This window comes from Glycine soja, chromosome 14 (assembly GCF_004193775.1).
Source record: "Glycine soja cultivar W05 chromosome 14, ASM419377v2, whole genome shotgun sequence".
Lineage (NCBI taxonomy): Eukaryota > Viridiplantae > Streptophyta > Magnoliopsida > Fabales > Fabaceae > Glycine > Glycine soja.
In genome coordinates, this window is record NC_041015.1 from 677085 (window position 1) to 684662 (window position 7578).

Genomic DNA, 7578 nt, shown 5'->3' on the forward strand with positions numbered 1-7578 from the left:
TTTTGCATGTTTGGATTGCAGAGAAACTGTTTGCAACCACGTTGAAGCACAGAAACAGTTTCTCTGCACCACTTGGTTTACCAAGCCGGCTACCCCTCCCAAGAACCCCCTCTTTAAACTTTCTCATCAGTTTGTTGCGCTGTTTTGTACAATGTCAAGAGTAATAACTTCGTTTTAGAACCATTAATATTATTAGAGAATCCAAAAATTGGGCTTTATTTTCCATTGTTTTTTCTTCTTCACTCTGCTATTTCTGTCTCTGATGGAATGAATGATAGTGGAACTTTATGATTCTGATTTTTTCCAGAGTTATGAATTTTAAGAAGGCCAAATCATCATAAAAATAAAAGAAATAATACCCCCCAAAAATAGATTTATTAACGGTTGAAACATGGAGGTGATATCTATTTTCATGTATAAATCTCTAGCAATTTGATGGTTAAACTTACTAAAGTGAAAGAAGGTGTCAGCTAGTTTATGAAATGATCTAGAACTAGTTTGTTTGGGTTGGTGTGTGTTTCTGGATGGGTGAATATCCCTTTTTAGGGGTAATGTATGTGCCTTGGTGCATGTTTCGACGGATTGAAATTACAAGTTTCATAGATCATCATCTAAAAAATAAACTTCCTAGCATCCTCGATATTATAATACAGTATAATATGCTTGCCAGAATTAGAGGTTTGCAGCATGTCCTCGATAGTAGTCGTTGAAATTAGTGAGAACTTTGGACAATTGTGCACAAGAAAATTAATCACGTTCTGAAACTACCCCTTAGCAGAAATTAACGAGGTTTGGCTGTTGTGTTGATACTACATGTTTCAGTTTTGGAAGCAAAACCTCTACTCATACCTGCTTCACCTTAAAACACTTACATGCACTGGGCGAGAATTTTGATTTAGGATCAGATGCTCTAATTCTGGAAGGAGGTGAGAAATGGGGATAAGCAACAGATACTCCCAGTTGTCGCAGAGTGTGGCAAGATGGAATTTAAGCTGTTTGGGATTTAGAATTTGAGATATTTTCATTTTCTTTATCGTCCTTAATGATTTGCTCCAGTTCCTCTCAATATTCTACCACCAGGACCTTTAACAGAGGTAGCATTCTCAAGACAGAGATGCGGAGAAAGATAGCCTTTAGTTTGGACAATTGCAAATGTGTAGTTTATGAAGATGTTGAACATGAAGGCTCAAAAAATGTTTGGAACTCGTCCATATATACCTTTGCACTGGTCAATTGACTAACCTCAGTAGTGAGGACTTCTAATTTCTAACCACGTACTCACTGGTTGGCCATTGATTGGAAATCCCTCAAGATAGAAAATTTCTTTGATTTTAGAGGTGTTCTCAATAATAACAGATACTAAATTTTTCTTAGTCGTAATCGTTGCCATCGAATCCTGTAAAATCATATTAATTATGAAATCTGATACAAATATTAAACATTTCACATTTTAAGAGAAGTGACTAAATAAATAGAATTATTGTCATGCTTATAAGACAGATAGAGTCATAACGTTTTAGAACTAATGATCCGAATGGGTAGCTTCTAAATCAACTGTTAAATTATTGATAGACATAGTAGACAACCCAGCATCGTTTATAACAAGCAGTTGTAAGGATGAGCATGTTGCAAAATATTTTTCTGAGCAAAGGCCGATCATATTTGGCAACTTTTTCCAGAACAGGAAACTCAATTTTGAACTTGTTTTGACGTTCCTTATCCAATGATGTGTTTTAGACTCATAGCTGATTGCAATTCTCTATCTTCAGCTCTTTTTGGATTGAGGTAGGCCTCCTAAGAGCGCTGCAAGATAGCATTTGGCTTAAAATATTATCTTAAAGCTGGAAAAACAATTGGGTTCAAAGATAATTAATTCAACAAAATATATATGTTTATTGGCACATCAAAGTAAAGTTAATTCGAGAACTGACCTGGTTTAATGTTTCTTAAAGTAAATGAAAAAATTGAACTGTTTTCAGCAAATGTATGATAGATAAAGGGACAAAATATTTATCTAACCATGATTTGCACAAGTCCAAAAACGATAATAATTTCCACAGAAAATGCTACATAACAAACATAAATTGCCCGCATTACACGTCCCAAAAAAAATTGTACACTTAGAAACTGACAGTCTCATTCTTAGAAGAATTGCAAATAACACCAAAATGTATTTCTAAGGAGAAACAGAAAATCCACTCAACCAAAGGGTAGGGCTAGAACTTCCAAATCACAAAAAGTCGAAACATTTTTGTTTGGGCATCAACAAAAATCATCAAGACTCTGAAGTTCATTTTGTATGTTGCGTAGTTCCAGACCCAAATGATCATGCCTCTTAAGAAGCTCACCAATTCGTGCTTGTGCATGGTCCAGGCAGGATCCCTTGCCACAACACGTTGACGCATTTCATCAACCCATGACCTCTCAAATCCAAGTTGAACAGCTTCATTGCATAGTTTATGGAACTCGTTTTCTCTCTGAGGAGTAACACTAACGGCACTTCATTTCGAAGGAACGACAACATATCTATCAAAGTTTTCAACATCCATGCTTGAAAATGCTCACTGAACTTCTCACAAGCATTCCAAGTTGAGGATATGCTGCTATTGCCTCCGCCAGCAGAGCAATTTGTGCATCATCCAGATCAACAAAGTGTTTATGTGCTCCCAATCTAGTACGAGTATCTGCAGAAGCTGTTAAAAGTTTAAGGAGTAGGTGAGATATAACAGAGCAATAAAATGCTATTACTGGAAACAATTCCTATTTTCTTTGTTTTATCCAATAAGTTTGACCCTTCTTGGATTAGGATGTTTTTACAAAGTGTTATTCCTGTGTTGCCTTCATTCAGTTTATCATCTTGTTCAACAACCTGAAAATCTTGTGCAAGTATGTCACTGCCGCTAGACTTGATGTGAGTTGCCACACCACTACCCAAGCTAAAGCTTTCTACACCAGCAGACAAAGTGTTACTGTTTACTGTTGCTCCCTCTGATGGAGGCCCCTTCTGAATGCTTTCTTTTCCTATTTCCTTAATATTTTGTGCATAACAAATGAATAAAAATGTATGAGCCACTTTAAATGTGAAATTACATAAAATAGATTTTATTTTCTAAGCATAAAAGAATTTAAGTGAGTAAAAGGTTCACATCTACGTTAATTATCAAATTAAATATGAAAACATTTGTGGTCCAAAATAAGACTGTCCAATTTTTTTTACAAAAGGAAGATAAGTTAAGCAGTGAAACAATATAAAGTAACATGTTTAAAACATACAAATAATATAGAAACTCATGCTCCAATGTCATATCCTATCAAAGTGTTGAGTTTCAATATCTTCTAACGCGATTTTCTTTAAAATCATCCACCTAACCAGCTCTCTCTCACACACAAGCTCAACTTAGTGTTCAGAACAACACATCTCAAGTATAACATAACATCTCACATTCACACAATTCATTACTCATTATCATGAGTGTATTTACCACCAAGTGCATAACATCATTTGTTTCAAGAATTTAATCACAAAATCACATTTCATACTTTCACATTAATCATGTGTTCAGAACAACACAATATTTCACACTTACACAATTCATTATCCACCATCATGGGTGTATTTATCCCCAAGGCCTAGACTCCAAAGAGTCCGCCAGGACCTCTCCCTCCTGATTCAAGTCCAACTCAGAAAATATTTTAACACGCAAACTCTATCTATGAACTATACAAAACACACGACTTTTCAACTGTTCTCAAAATAATTTTAACTCGTCGTATCTCAAAGTGATTAAACTTGTCAGATTCTCAGAGTGGATCCCATCATAATTCTCGTCGTGCATTAACTCGTTGCCCTTAAAGAGTACTACGGTCGTGTGATTGTACGATTCATAGCCCATAACTCAATGCAACGATATTTCAATACACATGTGTGATATCACAATTTAACACATACTTAATTTGTCACTTACACATAGTTCATCGCACTTCCATAATTTCAAGACAACATGTTATCACGCCTCATGCATTATATACATGTCACACAATAATAATATTAATATGTTATGTTCATATGATCAAACTCCTAAAATAATTTCACACAATCATATTAAAATCAAAGGAATCGGTCAAAAACATGAAAACACAAAGAACACTCAATTTTATCAACCAATCCGCATCAGGACATCAATTGGTCCGTCAAACACAACAATCTCGTAATTATAATCATAAAGGAAGAATCACAATACAAAAAACATCTCAAAACAAATTCCAATTTGACCCTCTAAGGATCCCTACACATGTTAATTCTACCTCAATTGTGATAAACTCATATTTTACCTCTAAGCGGGTTTGTGTGTAGTCCGGCAGCGATAGCGACATCTCTAGCGGTTCCTTAAGATTCCTCAAGTTTTTCCTCTGATTGTTCTGCTAAGTTTCCAAGTGTTAGAGAGAAGGAAAATAGATTGTAACCTTCATTTTGTCTCTGTGCGAGGGACATTTATCTCACAACGGAAATTATTTTGCAAATTCCAATAATGAGAATGTTCAAAAACGAGTTTCTAACCTGATGTTCAAATTTCATAATGATCTAACGGCTAATAAGTTTGAGATTGTAGTTTTAAGTTTGGGTGTATGAGGGAAAAAGAGAATACCAAGCGAGGGACATTGTTCTCACCATAAACATTATTTCAAAAATCCCAACAGTGGAGATGTGAGGAGATGAACTCCAAACCTAGTGTTCAAATTTCACGATAATCCAACGGTTAATGGGATCGTAATTTTACTGGAATAAGTTTGAGTGTATACAGGAAAAAGAGAGGATTTTGGGAGAGGAGAAGAAAAAACGGATTTGAGAGTATGTTAAAATGTAAAATCGGTGTATTTATAATTAGGATACTATCAGTCTATTATTTATTCTTTTTTTATTTTATAAAAAAGAAATTTATTTTACTTCCTATCAAATGAATAAATAAAACATCTTTTTTTTTATTTTCCTTTGAATTATTATTTTGATTAATATGATTATTTCTCTTAATTTATTTAATTATAAAGATCTTATTATTTTTTTACAACTCTATTTATTTTTAAATAAAACAGGATATTACAAGTATCTAGTGCTTTTGGAAAATAGTCAATTATTAGGGACCCTATGCTATGGGAATATAAAGATCACTGAATATTATGTGTGCCTACCTTGTCTGTGATGTAAAGATTGCCGTGTTCACAAATTAGTGTATTACTCTAAGGTGTTGAAAAATCTCACAGCTTCTAGCAATCTTCCTTCATACAGCAATAGTTTTGTCTTTGGAGTGAATTCTTCTTGAATGCAGTCCTTGAAATTTAAAAAACGACTGTCATTAATCTACTGTCATGCATTCTTAAGCTTGCAGCCAAAGCCAAATTTTCTCGGTTGTCTTGCGGTTTGCTGAACATGACAGCAAACTCTATATGAAGATCGATTCTTGTAAGTTTTGCTGATTATGTATTCATTGGAGAATGCTCGTACTTTCTGTGATTGGTCAATTAGAATTCGTTACATCTTCATGCCAATTTTTTCGTCCTATATATATGGCATTTCTCATAAGTCGAATGTCACCTATAACTTCCTTAAAAGCATATTTCATATTAAAAATTTTAGATTGAAATGACGTAATCCTAAATAAGTTCATCACTAACATGTCAACGGAAAAAATTTCTAAAAAAACAAAATACTCCTATAAAATATGAAAATTAAATTCGCAACTACTAAAGTTATAAGAGTAACTCAAACACTCAAACTTGTTTATATGATTTAGACTAGTCACGAGCACTGGTTAAGTAGAAGAATCAAAATATTTTCTTCTGATAACCGTTAGAAAGCCAAATGTGCATTGAAATTTGTTTTTTCTATTTCCCCCTTTGCAGTGTTTTATATCTAAACCAAAGAGTGTGCACGGTGAAAGTTCCAAATGAAACAGAAATAAACATGTAAAGTTATTTAAAAAAAAGCTAAAGCCAAAGTGGAAAGTAAAACATTTAATTCAGAAATGGAACCACATTTTTAAAACAACATTATTAATTGCATAGATGTGATGAATAAATAAGTGGAAAAGACGCGAGAATTACTATACTAATTTAGTAATTTACAATTAGAAAGAAGCAAGATTTTTTCTTGCACCAACTACGAATTTTGTTAAACGTATAAGCATTTTATGTAAAAACTAAACAGCAAAAGAAATGCTGTGGCACCTGACACAGCTAGCCTTACCGAGTGAGAAGAAACTTAACCATTTAGAAACCAAAATTGTAGAGCTGAACGAACTCTTAAAATCCCGAGCACCGTGTTAATTTCTCTAAAATTATTTATATTTTGGAAGCAAGTAATAAATTATTCACACAATTGATTCCTCTATTTTCACATGTCAAAATCATTACTTATTCTGCCTTGTAACATAATTTGGTGACCTTTTTTATATACATTTGACAACCATTTTAGCATAAGCATAAACACCAGTGTAAATACCGAAGCGACCCGTGTGATCACAGATCAATATACTAGTCATATATATATATATATAACAGCTAAAGCCAAAGTGGAAGGTACAACATTTAATTAAATGTTGTGAATAAATAAGAGATAAAGACGAGAGAGAATTACTATACTAAAGTATTTTACAATTAGAATGATGCAAGATTTTTTCTTGCACCAGCTAGGAATTCTGTTAAACGTATAAGCATTATATATCAAAACTAAACATCAAATAAACTGCAGTGGAACCTAACACAGCACCACCAGTGAGAAAAAACTTAAACATTTAGAAACCAAAATTGCAGGCCTGAACGAAATCTAATTCATAGTCAACATACTTTGACCGAAGTGGCTTGAATTGAGTCATTGCAATGTCAAGCCATGGTTTCATGTTGCCGTTGAAGTGCACCACTGCTGCATTCCTAATCTCATCCATGCTGATGCTTGGGTTGTAGCCAAGTCCCAGAACATGCCATGATTTATCCAGTGGCTTTGTTGTTGAGTAATATGTGATTAGACCCGGCGGCAATGTCCCTAATTTCCATAATGTCCGGTTCTCATTCTGCAGCAGCATGAGCACACCGTGTTAAACATGAAATAATATAGGCTCAAATAAAAATTAGGAAGATTGAAAATGAAACAAATTGATGAGAATGAGACCATAATATACAGGGCTATTATTTATATTCTAGCTTCTGAATATGCAGCCTCTAGCCCAATTGCTAGTGACGCAATGATTAACATCACATGCAACTTAACAGCATCAACAAGTATCAAATAATGTACAAATGGGATTAATAACAATCTAAAACCTAGGGCTGTGTGCTAAAATACTAAGTTGTTTGAGAACGCAAAGTACTGAAGAACTAAAGAGTTGTGGTAAAATAATAAATAGAAGTGAAGTCTTACCAGATTCTGCCAGTAATGACATTCTTCCGTGCATTTTTCCCTTCTTCAAGCATCCAAATCAAAGAAATTCATTCCATAAGTCGAAATCAATTATACAAGTTGACTTTTGTGGATGCAATGCAAGAGGTTTGGCTTAAATGTACTTTTGCCACATTGCAGTTGTGTAA